At 34.2% G+C, this 20,268-nt stretch overlaps 1 protein-coding gene across 3 annotated transcripts in view; it reads left to right on the top strand.

Moving 5' to 3' along the window:
- The first annotated feature begins 6,362 nt into the window (after window positions 1-6,362).
- EYA4 (EYA transcriptional coactivator and phosphatase 4) overlaps window positions 6,363-20,268 on the top strand; it is a 506,638-nt gene continuing 492,732 nt past the window's right edge. Inside the window, exons 1-2 of one of the 3 annotated variants that reach the window (XM_053710910.1) lie at window positions 6,374-6,944; window positions 9,473-9,528. The gene's annotated coding sequence lies outside the window, so the exon portion shown is untranslated. Of the gene's footprint in view, window positions 6,945-9,472; window positions 9,529-20,268 lie in introns of all 3 variants that reach the window. The other 2 variants (XM_053710909.1, XM_053710908.1) reach the window with 2 other exon arrangements.

The following is a 20,268-nucleotide window of genomic DNA, read 5'->3' as shown; positions in this document are numbered from 1 at the left end:
ATGGTTGGCTCCTTAGTTGGTGGGAATTGTGTATTCAATGGCCAGTGGTTCTAAATAGAAAATATGGTTCTAAATCTGATAATTTTTTTAATTAAATAAAATTTTATGGTTAAACCATTAAACCCTCATAACTAAGTGATTCCTCTATAGTAAAACTCTGAAAGGTCAGTCCATTGTTTGCAAAGAGGTTATTAGGAATCAAATTATATATGTTAAGATACGCTGAATACACATATGTTTCCAAAAAATTCAGTCCAATTTATAAAGCTGGCAATAGCTATCTCTCTTAACGTATATCGCTATCTTACAGGATATATATTAGCCCTAGAGATTTTATACCTGTTATGCATATTATACTCAGCCAGTGTCAGCAATTTCTGTTTCTGCTACAAGAGGCCCAAACAGAAGAGATGTACATATCCCAGTAGCTAGCAGATCAGATCAACAGCAGTTTCCAGCATCCAGATGAGAAGGGTGTGTGTTCCAACCAGGAGCAAACTCAAGACTGAAGTGAATGGCTTTCACACAGGGAGCTATACCTAATGGGTGGAGCTAGGTATCAGGTAGACTGTCTGGCATGTACAGCACCCCTACAGGGGCACAGTATACCACAGGGTGATTTATTGGAATCTCTTTTGGCTATGCACTGTGCGTAATTCCAGAGTTGTTGTCATGAACCAAGCCTCCAGACGAAAAAGAAAAAGAAAAGGTCTGGGAGGCATTCTGCTAAGAAGGGCTGTGTGGGGATTTGAACCTGTGGCTCTGTGGTTGCTATTTCTGTTTGCTTACATGTTGAGCCACAGCCAGTTCTAGCAATAGCATGGATCTTAAAAGATCTGATAAATAACTATTTGCCTTACTTGTTATTACACCTGTGCAACACACAGGTGTTCTCAATTCTGGAATTAATCAGAACCAACCCTGTGCAAAACCTCCCTATTTAAGGATGGCTTTTAGTTTGCATTTTTGTCTTCACATTGGATCTGTTTTGTCAAGTCAGAACCTGTTTCCTGTATTTCTTTGGAGAAAGATTTCCTTTGCACCTGTTTACAAGGTATTACCAGGAGAAAGCCTTTACCTTTAAACCTGTTACCAATCTACAAGTTTGTTTCCTGCTTTATGCAATTCCTGCACTTGGCTATTGCCAGGAGAAAGATTTCCTTTGCACCTGTTTACAAGGTATTACCAGGAGAAAGCCTTTACCTTTAAACCTGTTACCAATCTTCAAGTTTGTTTCCTGCCTTGTGCATTTCCTGCACTCAGAAATTACAAGGAGAGAGAGTTTACCTTTAAACCTGTTACCAGTTTGCAAGTTGTTTCCTGCATTGTGCAATTCCTGCACTCAGCAATTACAAGGAGAGATACTTTACCTTTAAACCTGTTACCAGTTTGCAAGTTGTTTCCTGCATTGTGCAATTCCTGCACTCAGCAATTACAAGGAGAGAGACTTTACCTTTAAACCTGTTACCAGTTTGCAAGTTGTTTCCTGCATTGTGCAATTCCTGCACTCAGCAATTACAAGGAGAGAGACTTTACCTTTAAACCTGTTACCAGTTTGCAAGTTGTTTCCTGCATTGTGCAATTCCTGCACTCAGCAATTACAAGAAGAGAGACTTTACCTTTAAACCTGTTACCAGTTTGCAAGTTGTTTCCTGCCTTGTGCAATTCCTGGACTCAGCAATTTACAAGGAGAGAGACTTTACCTTTAAACCTGCTACCTGTTTACAAGTTGTTTTCTGCCTTGTGCAAATCTTACATTTCAGTTATTACCAAGAGAAAGACTTTCCTTTTTGAATCTGCATCTCTGCTTACTAGTTTTCTTTATTTTCACTCCTGCTGTATGTGGTCTTAACATACCTGAGTAGCATATGTAAATATTCTGCAAGTATTTGCTTAAACAAAGTATTTTGTTGTTTAAATAAATTTGTTTTCATTTTCAATCAGTATGGCTTCTACTAATCTTCCTTTAAAGCAACTGTTCTAGACAATGAGGCTCTCACATGATATCCTGAGACAGAACATGACAGAATGTGAAGACCTTAAAAGAGAGCCCTCTGGGATTATTGCTGTATTGGATTCAGTGTTAAAGTTTATTAAGGACATACTCATTAACTTTATGGAGCTGGTGGAAATGTTATCTCTCCCAACTGAAACCTTGTCTAAAGTTACCTCCCAAACAAGGAAAGGTTTTAAAGAACCCTTAACAGAAGAGGAGAAAATTCGGCGAAGACAACTTAACCTCTGTTTCTATTGTGGGGGACCTGGTCACCGCATCACAGGGTGTCCAGTAAGACCTCCTAGAGGATCAAGTCAAGATACAGCCAAGTTGAAAATGAACTCTGATGTTAAGGGAACAAATTATACTTCCACTAGCAAACTGTATGATACCCCTGGAGATGACCCAGCTATGGAGAATACATCTATTCTACAAACAACCGTTTCTAACACGCTTCAAGAAATGGTACCTGATTTGAAACAGATGGTCATTGGGAGTACAACTCCAACTACATCCATTACCCATACCACTGCGTCTGTTTCTGCATCAACCACATTGGGGAACTCTGCAAAAATACCTCCTGGAAATCCTGCACATTACCTTGCTTCTGCCCTGGCTGGAGATCCAGCTAACAAAAGTCACTCATCAGACATAAAAGTGACAAACCTTCCAGCTGAATCAGACTCTGCCAATTCTAAAGATCCACACCTCCTTGTACCACCTTCACCCAGCTACTCATTGACTGAGAAAGAATTGGATGAGATGGTTGAATTGGATATAAATGACACAGAAAATGAATTCCTGGACTCTGAAGGAGAGGTCATACCTTACCAGGAGGTACTCTACCCATCAGGCAGATATGACCCAGATAACGAATTCCTTGACTCTGAAGGAGAGGTCTTTTCCTACCCGGAGGTACCCTGCCCATCAGCCAGTCCATTGCAAGCTGCTGGATATAATCAGGAACCTCTAAATCAAAACTGTCTTGGTTTTTCAGCTCTTGTTATGCCTACAGGGATCTTCTAAGGGTCCCCAATCTCAGGCAGCTGTTCCAAGCAAAGAATCCATTCCATCTGATTGTATTAGGGCTTCAAATGGAACACTTGTTCATAAATCCCACCTTCAGATGTTTGAACAGGCTTTGAGCGCCCAGAGTGCGCTCTTTGGAGGGGGCATCTGTCATGAACCAAGCCTCCAGACGAAAAAGAAAAAGTCTGGGAGGCATTCTGCTAAGAAGGGCTGTGTGGGGATTTGAACCTGTGGTTGCTATTTCTGTTTGCTTACATGTTGAGCCACAGCCAGTTCTAGCAATAGCATGGATCTTAAAAGATCTGATAAATAACTATTTGCCTTACTTGTTATTACACCTGTGCAACACACAGGTGTTCTCAATTCTGGAATTAATCAGAACCAACCCTGTGCAAAACCTCCCTATTTAAGGATGGCTTTTAGTTTGCATTTTTGTCTTCACATTGGATCTGTTTTGTCAAGTCAGAACCTGTTTCCTGTATTTCTTTGGAGAAAGATTTCCTTTGCACCTGTTTACAAGGTATTACCAGGAGAAACCCTTTACCTTTAAACCTGTTACCAATCTACAAGTTTGTTTCCTGCTTTATGCAATTCCTGCACTTGGCTATTGCCAGGAGAAAGATTTCCTTTGCACCTGTTTACAAGGTATTACCAGGAGAAAGCCTTTACCTTTAAACCTGTTACCAATCTTCAAGTTTGTTTCCTGCCTTGTGCATTTCCTGCACTCAGCAATTACAAGGAGAGAGACTTTACCTTTAAACCTGTTACCAGTTTGCAAGTTGTTTCCTGCATTGTGCAATTCCTGCACTCAGCAATTACAAGGAGAGAGACTTTACCTTTAAACCTGTTACCAGTTTGCAAGTTGTTTCCTGCATTGTGCAATTCCTGCACTCAGCAATTACAAGGAGAGAGACTTTACCTTTAAACCTGTTACCAGTTTGCAAGTTGTTTCCTGCATTGTGCAATTCCTGCACTCAGCAATTACAAGGAGAGAGACTTTACCTTTAAACCTGTTACCAGTTTGCAAGTTGTTTCCTGCATTGTGCAATTCCTGCACTCAGCAATTACAAGAAGAGAGACTTTACCTTTAAACCTGTTACCAGTTTGCAAGTTGTTTCCTGCCTTGTGCAATTCCTGGACTCATCAATTACAAGGAGAGAGACTTTACCTTTAAACCAGCTACCTGTTTACAAGTTGTTTTCTGCCTTGTGCAAATCTTACATTTCAGTTAATACCAAGAGAAAGACTTTCCTTTTTGAATCTGCATCTCTGCTTACTAGTTTTCTTTATTTTCACTCCTGCTGTGTGTGGTCTTAACATACCTGAGTAGCATATTTAAATATTCTGCAAGTATTTGCTTAAACAAAGTATTTTGTTGTTTAAATAAATTTGTTTTCATTTTCAATCAGTATGGCTTCTACTAATCTTCCTTTAAAGCAACTGTTCCAGACAATGAGGCTCTCACATGATATCCTGAGACAGAACATGACAGTTGTGTAGTGGGATCAAGAGCACTTATGGTTAATTGTGATGGGAAGTTAAGGCTAATTGTTGTGGGCATTAATGGTTAGTATTAATTGTTGTGGAGTTAAAAATTAAGTTTTATCATGAGGGTGATTGTTGCTTACATTTCTGGGAAGCAACACTTGGCGTCTAATTATATAGGTACTATGTTATTTGTTGGGCCATAATTTATTTGGCTGTAAGAAACCACTTTGTTTAGTGACATGTAGACAATAAACTTTTACTAAATAAAAACAACTTGATTGTGATTATATTATATAAATGGAGGGAAAGCAAAAGCTACTTATTCTTTTGCCTCCATTTCTGGAGCTGTTTTGCAGTAAGCTAATCATAATGATTATGTTATACTGCATTTGTTCTTAAGCAATGTTTATTCTTTCCCTTGAAGGCATTATATAAACTAACAGTAAATCGTTCTGTTCTATCCCGTAACTGCAATTATGAGTAGGATAGCATTCGGTAACAGCTGATTTGAAAATTATGCACCTGGTTCCATAATTATTGTATACCTGATGATAATTTAGCAGACCAACAATGATATAAAGTAGACATTAATTAAAATAAATGTGTATATCCTTCCCATGGAGTAGGTAATGAGTGTTATTTCCGTTCTGTGCAGTAAGTAGAGGTTTGTGGTAATAGCAAAGCAATATAAAGTAATTCAGTTGATGACTTGCAAGCATTTTCCATCTGAGGCCCAGTGGGGTTTTAAATGATGCTATGTTAAGATAGAATACTTTACTAGGTGAGCATTAAACTAACAATATTTTGGACTATGCAACTGACTGGCATTAGTTGTCACATTTCTATTTACCTATGTTAATTGCAGTTATGTAATTAATAGTTTTGGCAGTGAATATCTTTAAATAATTACACCTTGCTGTTCAACAAATTACTTGCCCCTTTAATCACAGTCTTTCTTCTTCAGTTTTAATTTCAGTTAATGTATTCTTCAAAATACATTGCAAAAGAAATCAATATGGGGTTCAAAACTAATTTGATGTTTAGCACAACATTTTCTGTCACTGATACCTATTGGATTTTAAATCTGAAGTTGAGGCAGTTAGGTTTGAGAGGAGAACAAAATATTTGCCCTAAATATACATTGTCATTAATCTATCAGTAAAATGCATACCATGAAGCATTACTGGAGATTTCTTACAATTAAAGTATATGACCTAATTTTTTCCAGATATAATTCTATCAACTCTCCAAAGAATTGTCTGCTTTCAGAATTAATGTCCCACCACTGGCTACTGAAAGTAATAAGACTGCACAGTATGCTTGGCACAGTGAACACACATAAGAAACACTCTAAATCAGTGTGTTTAGGAAAAAAAGTTATACAAATAAATATACAGAAGTATAATAGCCATCTTGTATGTAGAGTGCACCAGCTGATTACACAGTATCACACAATATTGGCTAATACTTTAATAATAATAATTAATTTAATTAATTTTAAATTGTGTTTGGAACACGTCTTAGTGCTTATCTGACAGAAAAAAAAAAATAACTATGACAGAACACGCAATAAATATTTTTGGAACTCATTAGTAAAAATATATATATTTTCACTGAGTTTTAAAACTGCTGCATTTTATAGGAATGGAGTTTGTACTGACACCTAGTGGAGGAAGTAAAAAAAGAAGGAAAAAAAAGAAATACATTGCATTAAAAAAAAATCTAATTTTGTGAAGTGGATAAAAAAGTAGCTAAGATTTGTGGGAGCCAGCCATGGTTGTTGTGTGTGATCGCTGCAGACCATATGATAGCGAGGAAGCCGGTTAGCAAAGCATGCAGTACAGTGTCACCGGCTGCTGCTGCTGGTAATGTGAGAGACAGGCACCAAGAGCTGAAAGTGGGTGAGAGAATTACTGAGCTTTTATTCTGTGTGTGAACAGCCTGTGCAGGGGGAAGAAACTGAAGAGTGGAGCAGAAGAAACTACTCAACTCAAGCACATGCTGCATCTGTACAGTGACCTCACTGAATACCCACGCGAGAAAGAGCCAATGACAACATGCAGCCATCCACTCTGAAATAAACATGACCAGAAACCCTTCACCTCCACCAGGAAAAACACTCTGGTAAACAACACACGTGGGATCAACAAGCTTACTTGTAAAAAAAAAAAAAATACTTTTCTTTTACTACTTTTTTTTTCTCTCAATTTTTATATCACTTTTTTTCTTTTAACAAAAAACAGTTTTGTTCAGCACAAAAAGGACGGATCTATTTGTTTTTGTTTCCTTGATTGTGATGTGAAGTTGATAGGAACAGGGTCTGCCCTGCGGTGGTGACACAGGCACTTACTAGAATCTTGGTCCCAAAGAAGTCGACTGGGAAGCAGAAAACACTAGAAGGAAGGAAATAAAGTAGCAGAAGGAAAACAAGGTGAGATAATGTATCCCAAACGTGTCCTTACATTATGGTTGTATGTCACACAGCACACAGTGTTTGTGTACTGTAGCTGCGGTCATGTCACTTGTGGGTGTTGTGTGTGTATGTCCCCGGGATCAGACACTGTCACTGACTGAAGGAAGGAGCCGATCATATTAAGAGAAAACCAAACAGTTTTCTTGCTTAAGGGGTGGTGTCCTGTTTGTTTGGGGTCATCTCTGCCTTCTGTGCTTTTTTTTTTAACAATCTGACAACTACTTTCTTTCAAGAGGTTGTGTGCACAGTGTCCTGTCAGTATTATCAACCCACAATAAAAACATTGTCTCTTTAATTTGGTTTTAAAAATGGATTTTATTTTTAATGAAGACTATAGAAATATTTCATATTATTATTATTATTATTGTAAAAGTGAAGTGTAAAAAAAAATACACTATTGGCTTTTAAACTGTAAGTACAAATGTATTATTATACCTTTCAGCAGGATTTGTTTTTGCATTAAGGTGTTTAGATTGGATGTAAAAATTAATTATGGATTGGTCAGGCAAGTTTGCAATGCATTAAATAAATTAAAAATGTAAACATAAATTACTGATATTTTAGACATGCATTTTTACACACAAGAGCCTAAATGTTATTAATATTAATATTAAATAATTTAAATTAAAACTTCCTTTTATTATTATGTATTAGTATGCAGAAACATCCATTAAAATAGGTGTAAATATAATATGCTATATACTTTTCTATGTCACTTGTGGTTTGTCTGCAAATCCTGATTCCATATTTAACACTGAGCCTTCTCATCAGTGTTCTTGCTAATTGGGTATTGCAGAGTCTTAACATTTTTGGAATTCCCAGTATGTGTTTTTGGTGTTCTCTGATATTTGCTTATTTCCTTCCCTTTGATAGAGACACCCTGCAATACTCTTGGGCTTTAGTGTTTTGGTTTCAGGACAGATCCACGTGGAGTCAGTGTGTTTGTATATGTTTGCATTTGATCTGGATTCTCTTGCAACTAGATTCTCTGTTTTCAAACCAAATGGGCTCTTAGCCATTTGTTTGCCGATCTGGCTGTATTTCCTACGCTACTAAAATCTGATACCCAAGGAAAATACTTTAGCTTGTGTTTCACATATTGGCCCTAATACCTACCAGTTTTCATTATTCTTCTCCTTATGCCTCCACAAATATGATCCACTCATTTCATCTAGTGTGAATAGTGGGACTGCTATAGACAGCTATTTCCTAAATGAATGAATGTTTTCTGTTATCAATAACAAGACTATTATTTGCCCAGAAAATATTTTATTTATGTAAAATAAAAAAAGTCAGTGTATCATCAAAAAACCTTTAGACCCAGGCTTATTTTATTTATTGTAAAAACATTTAACAGATCTTTGCCAGTAGTATGTGTTAAATATGTAATATATGATTTAAAGATACAGGCCTTAAATCCCAATTAATCCCAGTTTGCATATAATATATATATATATATATATATATATATATATATATATATATATATACATACATACTTACATATATTACATTCAGTGATAGAACATAGGGTAACATGACACCGAAAATGGACCAAATAATATGGATAAAATATGAGGGCAATCCATATATTAAATACATTTAAAATGCATCCTAGGTGACATTTCATTTTTAAGTAGGACAAATGATTTTGTTTGCACTTGTTTAAACAGTTACTGTCTGTCACAGGAAAATCTATAATATATTTACCAGAAATGTAAAATAAAAAAAGTTTGTGCTCTAGATATATTATTTCAATATTATTTCAGTTATTTTTGTATCTTATACAAGTGTAAAGTATTTCTTGTCATATTACAGTATACCATAGTGACAGATATTTTTTTATGTAACTACAACACCATACATAGGCATGGTTTTAAAGATACATTTACTTTCTAAATTAAATTTTTAAAAAATGACAAAGCAGTAGAACATTAAATAAATATTCTAAAGTAAGTGTATACATAGTTTTATCAATATAAAAACATGTTATAATGTAATTTGACAGCTCATATTTTAAGGACATGTTACCATTTATTTTTTAGATTTAGGGGGGTTGCTAATATGCAAATCAACAATGTAGCAATAAAATCTTTCAAATTAAAGCCCATATCTCCATACATACAATCATAAACTCACAAATTTAAATATTTCTATGACACTTGGGAGCCAGCTATACATTTTTAGATGTTAGTGATGGTATATCTAGGTGGAATAAAAAAAAATAGGAGCCATAAAACAAATTATTATGAGCAGGGACTCCTTGGTTCCGGGATATGTCAAGCCTTAAGAGATACATTGAGAGATATCTTCTGATTTAAAATATTACTACAATTATTTATGTTTGTGCAAACATACAGAATCAGCAACATGTTAAATGCTACATGTATCATGCTACAAATTGCTGCTATCCAGAGAAATCTTGATTTCTCAAAATATGAAAAAGTTTTGATGACATGATCATAATAAATGTTTGTTCATTACAGAAAGATGGTCCTATTCTGTGTGATGCCGGAATAGCTTTGGTGCATTCAGCATAGTTGTAAGTTGCAGCTGCTGATCGTATTTCATAGAACTGTTAAAGCACTTAAAAACTAAAATTAGGCACTGTCTGGTTGTAAATACTTTGAATTGCAACATGAAGAACTAAACAGTGAGGTTTGTCTAATGAAACCTAATTTGTAATATTATAATTGGGTGCAGTAGACAAATAGAAAGTTGTGTGCAGTTCATGAATATAGGAAAACAATAAATTAATTGCATCAAGCAATATGGCTTGTTTCTTGCCTATACGCTTTCCTAAGAGAGTTTAAGGCAAGGGTTACTGTAAGCATATGAGATATTATTTTTCTTATCCTGGTTTAAATTAGGAAAAATACATTCTCACAGCTTGTTTTATATATATATATATATATATATATATATATATATATATATATATATATATATATATATATATATATATGTATATATATATATATATATATATATATGTATGTATGTATATATATATATATATATGTATATATATATATATATATATATATGTATATATATATATATATATATATATATGTATATATATATATATATATATATATATATATATATATATATATATATATATATATTGATATATGTATATATATATATATATATATATATATATATATATATATTGATATATGTATATATATATATATATATATATATATATATATTGATATATATATATATATATATATATTTGTTGAGATATATATATATATATATCATTAATATTCTAGAGTCTAGACAGTTATACATAACTAATGTTCTTGAAATAAAAATATATACATATTTATATAAGATTATGGGGCCTAAACTGTACTTTCCCAGAGCAAAAGTACTGAAAATGAGATGTATGAGATGTGGTGGAAAATTTGTTGCAAAATGAATGCTTTATCCAGACATATACTAAAAAAAATACATTAGACAAAATTCTTTAATGTAACAGAAAACCCAAGTGCTAACAATGTTATAGTGAAGTATAAATGTAATTCAAATGAACTGTCATGGCTGGTCACAAATTTACTATTATAAATATAACATTGGTGGTTTATTTTGTTACTATTACTAATATTAATTACAATAATATTTATATGTAAGGTTCCATCATATACACTACACCTAGGGTGACAATGGTACAATGATACAACATGCATATACATACTAACAGAGAATGATTTAAAATGTTTACAATCTTAGAAACCTACAAAATTACTCATGTATTTACTATTTTATTAATGACTGACTGAGAACATTAGTGTTATATTCCTATCTCTGGAAAAAAAATTCAATTTATATTTAAACTTTTAATTTTCGAACTATATTTTCTGCACATAGATAAATAAAACAAATTGTTTTTTAAAATATTATTTTTCCTTGGGGTAATTCTTACAGAAAACAGTAGTGTAACATTTTTTAAATAAATAAAATTGCCACTGTGCTCTTGGAAGTATTAACCCAAAGTAAAGTAGTTGGTGCTATGTTTATATTGTAAATGATTTTTAAGTCGAAGAGGTGTAAAATAAAATAAACTAGGATTAGCTTTATTTTTGTGTGTGTAAGTTTGTTAGAGACAATTATATTCAGGCCGATCAGTTCTCATGGGTTTAATGCAATTTTGAAACCACATTTTGTCACAGGGGATGTGAAATAAATGAGCCTGACTGTAACCTTTCATGTCATTGAAAAGTGCTAATTGATCGCAGAGACCCTTACATAATAACACAGTTTGATATTTGAAACCTTTCAACATTGGCATGGTCCTGTTGCCCCAGAGATTTCAGACCATGGTTTTGTTGAAGAAGTAAAATATTTTACTACTGTTGAAGTGCAAAGGAAAAGGGCTTATGAAATATAAACATTGTTAATGTAGGTGAACATATTCTGATACTGTTTGTGGACAGCTGTGTGTTTTGATTGGCATTGCTTTCTCAGAAAATGTAGTTTTTAGTGTTAATTTGAATTTCTAGGCAAATAGTTCCATTTAGAAATCATTTATTTCTTGCTTTATCACCTTTGCAAACATTTCTTATAATCTACTGTGTTCTATACATTTATGCATTAAAAAAATATTGTAAATCTGTTATATGATAGGAAGTGACTGGGTATAATATACCCTAAAATGCCTTATTAAATTAAGTTATAGAAATATCTTAAAATGAACAAAAATTATAACAAAGTCACATATGTTTTTTGATCTCTGTATGATACAGTCAAATAAATACCTAAAGTAACCTTGTTACCTGAGAGATGCTGCAATGACACCAATGTTAGTGTTTACTCTTGGCAAGAATAGCAGTAGCATGATAGGTTGAAGGAATCTTGCAAGCAGAATGGCATAATTGAGAAACATATTACTTTACTTTGCGTGTTCCCATGCTGAAAAAAGGTGTATTTATAAATTTGAGCAAAAAAAAAAGTGCTGAAATCAAACTTGAATTTTTTTTTAAATAAATGCAATTGTTTTAAGTATTTTTTTTTAAATTTAGATAAATGTTGATTCACGCAAACCCATTGGCATAACTGCAACTAAGCTTGGCTTATAATTGATCTTTATTTGTTTTCCACACAAATAAAACATTGAAAAGTACAATATACTAATTAGTAAAACACATCACCATTGCTACTCTAGGTAGGTAAAGCTGGGGGAATATTAAAGGGATATTAAACGCAAAAAAAAAATATTTTGGGATTCAGGCAGAGTATATCATTGAAAAAAAACATCCTATTTAGTTCTATTATCAAATTTGTTTGTTACCATGATATTCTGTGTTGAAGAGATACCTAGGTAGGTGCCTCGCCCACTAGTGCTGTCATCTACTCCTCTTGCAAATGGATAACATTCCTACAAAACTGCAACCATATAGAGCTAGATTTATCATAGGATTCGGCTGCATGCATGAGCAAATGAGCAACCGAACTAACAGCCACTTCTTCACCGCTATGTTGCGTATTTTAGTCCCCCCGGACTTTTCCAACTGGGGAGATTGAGAGCCCCTGCTCTCAAGCGAGGCGGGAGCAGCATTGCGCACTAGCCGGAGTGTGCAATGTTAAATATGGTGATGCGATGTTGGGCAGACAGGGTATGTCCCTGTCTGCCTGGCTTTATTAAATCATGCACATAATCCTCCAGAAATGGGCCAGCTCTCAAAAGCTATCAAGAGAACAAAGAAAAAATGGTAATAGAAAAAATTAGAAAGTTGTTTAAAATCGTATGCTCTATCTGGACCATGAAAGATAAATATTAGGCTTCATATCCCTTTAATGCTTATGTTCTTTGGCTGTATGCTACATAGTGAATATTGTTACAATGCATTTTTACCACTATGTTACAAAAAATATTCTAATCAAATTTGAAATGCATTCATGTACATTTCATATTTGACTATAATTCCACACTAAACATTTGGGGCGCGATCACATAAACGCATGTTTCGGCGCAAGCATGGGAAACCGCGCCGCCCATAATTTCACCTCGCACATCGGGGTATTACATATATTGCGCTGTTATATGCTAAACTGGCGTAAGTAGGACAAACTGGCGATCTTCTGAAATGTGCGCAAATACACATTTTTGTCGTCGCAAGTAACTTACGCCAGTGTTTTGTCCATGGAAAGTGTCAATAAAGAGTAGTTTTATGCAAATTAGGCTAACACTTGTAAAAATGAACCGCAATTTTTTGACTGTCCCTTTATATATTTTGGTATCAATGCCAAGCTGTGTTAGCATTAGAATAAATTACACTCCAGTGGGTTCTAAAGAGATGAATGTAATACAATTATGATTTCCCATTGTTCTCTCCTCCAAGTATTGTTGATTGTTTTGATAAGAAATTTTAAGTAAATAAGCAAGTATATGTCCACAATGTACCTACAAGCTCAATCCATTTGATTATGTTGTGGCTTCAAACTATTTCAAATACACAAATAAACCTTAAAAAAACAATATCATAGTATACTGTCCTTTTAACCTTGAGATTCTGCTTAAATGTATGTGTTTGTTAAGGCTTCCAGGGAGTTACGTTGCTTTTTTAGTCAGTGCAAGGGTTGCTGCGCCTGCAATATGTGGTGAGATGAGAATGGAGTAGATTTTCTGAATTCTGCGCGAGTAAGTCCTTACGCTGCATATTGGATACCAAATTGCGCGGCTGTTCAATGTTAGTCTATGGGTAAAAAAAATACGTCCGAAGGGTGAAATATACGCGCGTAACTTGTATGCTACGCCGTATATGTAATACCAAAATCACGTAAAATCTGGCGGCGGAGGATTTTGCGGGCGACGCTGCATATGTAATGGAGGCCTTGATGTGAGATTTGACTTTAATGTCCCCTATCTTAACTGTTATGCAGCTACATATACGTTAGTAAGTAAAATTGTTTAACAGTTTGGTTATCATGTAAATTTAAAGTTCTATAACTATATGTCTTGCATGGCTATTTGAGCTATGTATTCTTGTTTTTAACAATTTTGCATGTACAAAACAATTATGAACCATAAATGTACAAAATATATTAACATTCTTTCAATCAATAGCTCAATAATAGTTTCGACTCATTAGAAGCACATAAAAGTCAAAATTAAAACGTCAGTTTTCAGATAGAGTAGGAAGGTCAGCTTATGTCCTGAAGTGTCGCTAGTTTTTGCCCCTGGAAAAAAAAAAGCAGAATTAAGAATGAGTGCCTTATTTGTGGCGCAAGGAAAAAGTGGAAATAAAGAGAGAGCAGACAGATGTTATTATTATTATTCTTTTTTTTTTTTAAGATAAATAAATGTATCTACGGCCTTTTGTTGAAGATCATACCGGGTTAGGCTCAGGAGCATTCACGTCTTGAGCATTATAAGGCAGTAGTGTTTGCAATAATGTTTGTAACAAAGTTAGACTCCACATTCTATCAGTATTATGAAAGTTTATTTTTGAATTTCATATCCCTTTAATACCTTCAGAATGTGTGGACCTTTTTGTTTTACTAAATATGATTTAAATATATATAAAATAGATACTTGTCAATAAATAAGTAATGTGCTGCAGTACAAACAAATGTAGGACTCTTGAGTGCTATGCAGCATAAGTAATTTAGTAATTTAGGCTCAAATTGATGTTTTCGGAATTAGGCTTTTAATATGTCAATGAGTGAGTTTAGCAAAAATGTGATAGCCATAGAGCCAAAAGATAATGTTTCAGCCAAATCTGAAATAAAAAGTACATTGTTATTGGCTGAAGTGTAATGACAACAGAGGGGTTTTGAACTTGAAAAAATAAAATAAATGAGGTTTGTTCACAAGGCATGGTCAATTGAATTGGATGAGCTCAGCACTTTTAGTGAGATCACAACTGACATATCATAATAGTTATCACTTAAAGGGGCATAGCACTATGGTTGCAGAACCTTTTGCTGCTGGAGAAAGGCTAAACTAATTTGAAAACAATATGCCCCTTTTTGTTTCATCACCTGAGTAGTGCTTGCTGATTGGTGGCTAAATGTAGCCACAGTCAGCAAGCACTACCCAGGTGCTGAACCAAACCAAAAATGGGTCGGCTCCTAAGCTTACATTCCTGCTTTTCAAATAAAGATACCAAGAGAATGATGAAAAATAGATAATAGGAGTAAATTAGAAAGTTGCTTAAAATTGCCTGCTCTGTCTGAATCATGAAAGAAAAGAAAATAGGGTTAGTAACCATTCCCTTCCAGACCATAATGTATAATCTGTATATGTAAAAAAAAAAGAATAATCTTTTCTTTTTTTTCATATATGGTATAGAAAATGATAGATTGCATCATTGTTTGCTTCATCTTATTGCACTTTATTTTTTTAGTAAGTATGAAAAATATAGACTATCAAAGGCTGTGTTAATCAATAAATTATTCTCTATAAAACCATCACAACTGTAATACACTGTAAGTTTCAAAAAGGATTTTTTTTTATTAACAAGGATGATGTGGTTCTCTCAAATGAACTCTTACAGTAGTGTAGCAGCACATCTGAATAGAAAAATTAGAACTATTAGAGTACAAAGCTATGAACACCACTAGTCATGAGATCATTATTACATTGCTGAACAGAAATCTGTCAAAAGGTTCAGCCCATCTAGCAAGTAACATTTACTTATACTTCTGCAATGCACCAAAAAATGCATTTTAATTTGAAAGCACAGAAACAAAGTTCAAGGAAATACTTTTTATTATATATTTTTCTGTATGTGGTCATCTAGGGTGTGACAAATACTGGTAGCCAGTGTGATCTGACTCTTAGAATTTTACTTCTACTCATAATATTTAGGCGTATTCTACATATCATGTATACATGATACACCTTGAGCTACTTTTAAAAAATATATGTATTGTTCCTCAAATATAATGCTGGCTCCTAGATTTCAATAAATATCTATGTATGTAGTGTAATCTTTTATTTTACAGTAATATTTAAAAAAAAAAGAAAAAAAAAGTTGTGAATGTTTAGGTAATGATTATTAAAAGGATAGTAAAGTCAAAATTAAACTTTCATGATTCAAATGGAGCAAGTAATTTTAAACAACTTTCCAATTTACTTCTGGGAACTAGCTCTACACATTAGGTGAACGAATGACAAGAGGCATATATGTGCACCACCAATCACCAACTATCTCCCAGTCGTACATTGGTGCACCTAAACCTACGTAGGTTTGTTTTAACTTAGGATACCAAGAGAACAAAGCAAATAAGATAACATAAATACATTGAAAAGTTATTTAAACAGATGGACAGCACACAAGGAAAAAACAATTATTCCATACGTCTGCTACAAATGAATGAACATAGACTACTGACTAGTCTATGGGGGCAATTTATCAAAGGCTAGGCGAACTGTCTATGTTCTTCCCCTATAACTGCGCCCCAGCTCGCCTCCAGAGAAGCGCACATGTGCGCCTGAATTTAAAATAAAAATAGATGTAACTTTGCGCGTTTAGTAAAAGGCGAGCTGGGGCGTAATAATGATACATTTCGCCGGTCGGAAAAAGCATTTACTCCCTATTTATCATAGTACATCCCTATAAATAGTTACGGCGCCATGTCATGATTATTAAAGATGTGTTTTTTAGGTATCTATTTTGCGCATATTTTTATGTCATATCGTTTAAATTTTGTGCAGTTAGGTACAGTACCTAATTTAATAATGTGTTAATGTTATATTTTCTATTTTTGACATATTTAATAATGTTTCCGTGCTGTTTTTTTCCATATGTTCTTCCTTGTTGGTTACTTAAGATCACACAAATTAATATATCAATATATATATATATATATATATATATATATATATATATATATATATCATTGTCAGTCAAGACTTATAAAGACCACAATGGGCAAGAAAACTCTTGGTACCCCTATGCGCCTGTGGAAGCGCAAATTTCTGGCAATATCAGTCTCTTCTTGGCGCTAAGCCATGGATAAAGCAGTTAAAAGAAGAAAGTACTTCATCACAAGCTGTAAAATAATGTATGATAATGCTGTTAGCCTCTCTATGTATGGCGAAATATAGAACACGCAATTTAAGGAGAAATTTCAGTTCCCTATCAGCGCAAAGCAATGATAAATAAGAAACTGGGCGTATTTGCAGGTCGGGCTATGAAATTACGCCTATTACTAATGTATATTGGTGCACTCGGGAGCGTGCCCGTGTGCCTAGGCGAATGCAAGCGGAGTGCAAAGAAGTTTCTTTCAGATTTGTGCAATTATAGGCGCAGATTGCTTACATAAATGTGGAGATATGGTCGTATACATATATGTACACAATCTAAAGTTATGGATACAGATTGTCAATAGTACAAATAAATACACTAATTATTACATTTAAGTCTTTCAAAGGAGGAAATATTTCTGTGAAGTATCCAATGGAAATATAGACAGTACCTTAAAGGGACACTAAATCCAAATGTTATCTTTCATGATTCAGATAGAGCATGCAATTTTAAGCAACTTTCTAATTAACTCCTATTATCATTTTTTCTTTATTCTCTGGCTATCTTTATTTGAAAAGCAAGCATGTAAGTTAAGAGGCCGGACCATTTTTGGTTCACAACCTGGGTTGTCCTTGCTGATTCGTGGATAAATGCTGTCCAGCGTAACGAACCAAAAATTGTCTGGCTCCTTAGCTTAGATGCTTTCTTTTTCAAATACAGATAGCAAGAGAACAAATAAAAATTGATAAAAGGAATAAATTAGAAAGTTGCTTAAAATTGCATGCTCTATCTGAATCATGAAAGAAACATTTTGGGTTTAGTATCCCTTTAAAACTTGGAAGGCAATATTCACCCTCTCAGTGAAAAGACAATTCTGTCCAAACCGCTGATATAATAAAATGAATCCACTGATGCTGCTCTCTTTCAGCCAGGCTCTCCTATCCTTGGCTCTGATAACAATTGGTATATGAAAGAGAAGGAAAAAAACAGAGCGCACAGCCTGATTCAAGTGTGATTTATTACATCAGATAAAACGCAAACATTAAATTGCACTTACTAGAAGTAAGCCAGTAAAAATGTCCAATAACCGTGCTCAAGGTATAAGGCAGACAAAAAGAATGATAACTTTTTCTTTTCCCATGGCCATCCGCTTCTCAGCGTCTTCGGAAACCACGGAAGCAGGGGTCACGTGATCTTTTCAATACAGCACACAGTCCGGACCAAATGCAAATAATATTGCCAACAACATCTACGCATTTCTCCCTGTTTACAACCAGGCTTTTTCAAGAGGTCAAAGGTTATATGTATGTAATCATCTCCCTTCTTTATTGTAAAGACCCTCCCAAGACACGCCCCTTATTGGGTGTGTGTTTATACAGCACTCTTAATTGAGTCTTAATAGTGAATACGTTGCACCAACAGTGGGGTGTGTATGTACCATGCAATATGATTGGGTATCGTCATGCAAAATATAAGAAAATTACCCCAGTTGTAGCAAATTATACAGTACATCTACCGTAGGTGACAGTTTTCATTCTTATCGGAAATTGATGTAGAAGTACATATTACCCGACTCTAAATACCTTATTGCTAATACTCTCATATATCATACAATAGTGTTACATCTCACAACAATTATATATCAAAACCATTCATTATTACCCTATTCATTTTACATTTTTGGACTGCATTCTGTCCCTGGTAAAAAAAATAATAATCTTAAAAACGTATCCTATAATACAAAAATTAATTATAAAAATATGAAAAAAATATATAAAATCAGTCATAAAAAACACTGCATATGTGCTGCAATATCAATATCAATATTCATACCTGTTGGATATCGATATTCATACCTCTTGGATGCAAACAATTTAATTTATATATCCAAAATGTTTCTAACTTCCTTAATTTTAGTAATCTATTTGGATTAGTCGGCGGAACACAATCTTTAACCTGTATTCTTAAAGAAACAGGGTTGCTATTGTGATATTCCAAAAAGTTTCTAGAGACGCTATGCTTAATAGATATATGTTCGTTGACCCATCGTCTGATCTTTTGCTTGGTGCAACCTACATAAAAGAGGCCACACCCACATTCTAACAGATACACCACAATGGTATCACAATTTCTCTTAAACGTAAAGTTGAATGTCTCTGAGCCGTCTGAGTTACAAAAACTAGAGGACCGATTAATATGATGACGCATATTACATCTTGCTTTTGCACATTTTAAGGTGCCCTTCCAATTTGTTAACCAATTTTCTCTCTAATTAGTCTGGTTATAGATTCCCCTTTTAACCCTCAATTTACTTGGAGCAAAAAGATTTTTTAGGCTTCTTCTTTTTTGAAAATTATCTGTGGATTATCGCCTATACATGGCTCTAATCGAGGATCTGCTTTAAGTACTGGCCAATGTTTTCTTAAGATCTTCTTTAGTGTACCTATAACCCTAACTGGCGGTACACTTTCCCCTAGATTGTTAATAGATTTTATTAGCCGCTAAGGGTCTACTATAGTTTGTATACTGTCTATTCTGATAGATTAAGTTATTTCTATCATGTAAGTGGTCTTTACATTAGCTCCTCTTAACAGTTCCACTTCATAACCTTTCTCAAAGTCTTGGAGGTGTGTGCAGTTTCTTCTCAACCTCAAATATTGGCTATAGGAAACATTATTAATTCAACATTTTTTATGTGCACTAGTTGCATTTATGTAGCTATTTCTTTCTGTCGGTTTTCTATGGTTTTTAACTGCAACCTTTTCATCACTATTCTTTAAAAGGACCAAATCCAAAAATCAATAGAAGTTTGGGACTACTCTTTAGAAAATTTCAAATTAAATTCAATCAAATTCATATACTCAATAAATTATTTTCCATAGAGATACCCAATCATATTGCATGGTACCTACACGCCCCACTGTTGGCGCAACATATTCACTAGACCTAATTAAAAGTGTTGTGTAAACACACCCCCAATAAGGGTCTTGATATAGAAGAAGGGAGATAATTACGTACATCTGACCTTTTAACTCTTGAAAAAAAAACCTGGCCATAGACTGGGAGAAAACGCATGTTGGCAATATTGTTTGCATTTGGCCCGGACTATGCACTGTATTGGTCAGATCACGTGACCCCTGCTTCGGTGGTTTCCAGAAACACTGAGAAACTGGTGGCTGTGGGAAAGAAAAAGTAATCGTTCTTGTCTGCCTTATACCTTGAGCACGGTTATTGAACGTTTTTATACTGGCTTACTTCTTGTAAGTGCAATTTTATGTTTGCATTTTATCTAA

Source organism: Bombina bombina, chromosome 4 (assembly GCF_027579735.1).
Source record: "Bombina bombina isolate aBomBom1 chromosome 4, aBomBom1.pri, whole genome shotgun sequence".
In the NCBI taxonomy this organism is placed as follows: Eukaryota; Metazoa; Chordata; class Amphibia; order Anura; family Bombinatoridae; genus Bombina; species Bombina bombina.
Note: the sequence above shows the minus strand (reverse complement) of the source record. Positions and strands in the feature narration are given on the sequence as shown.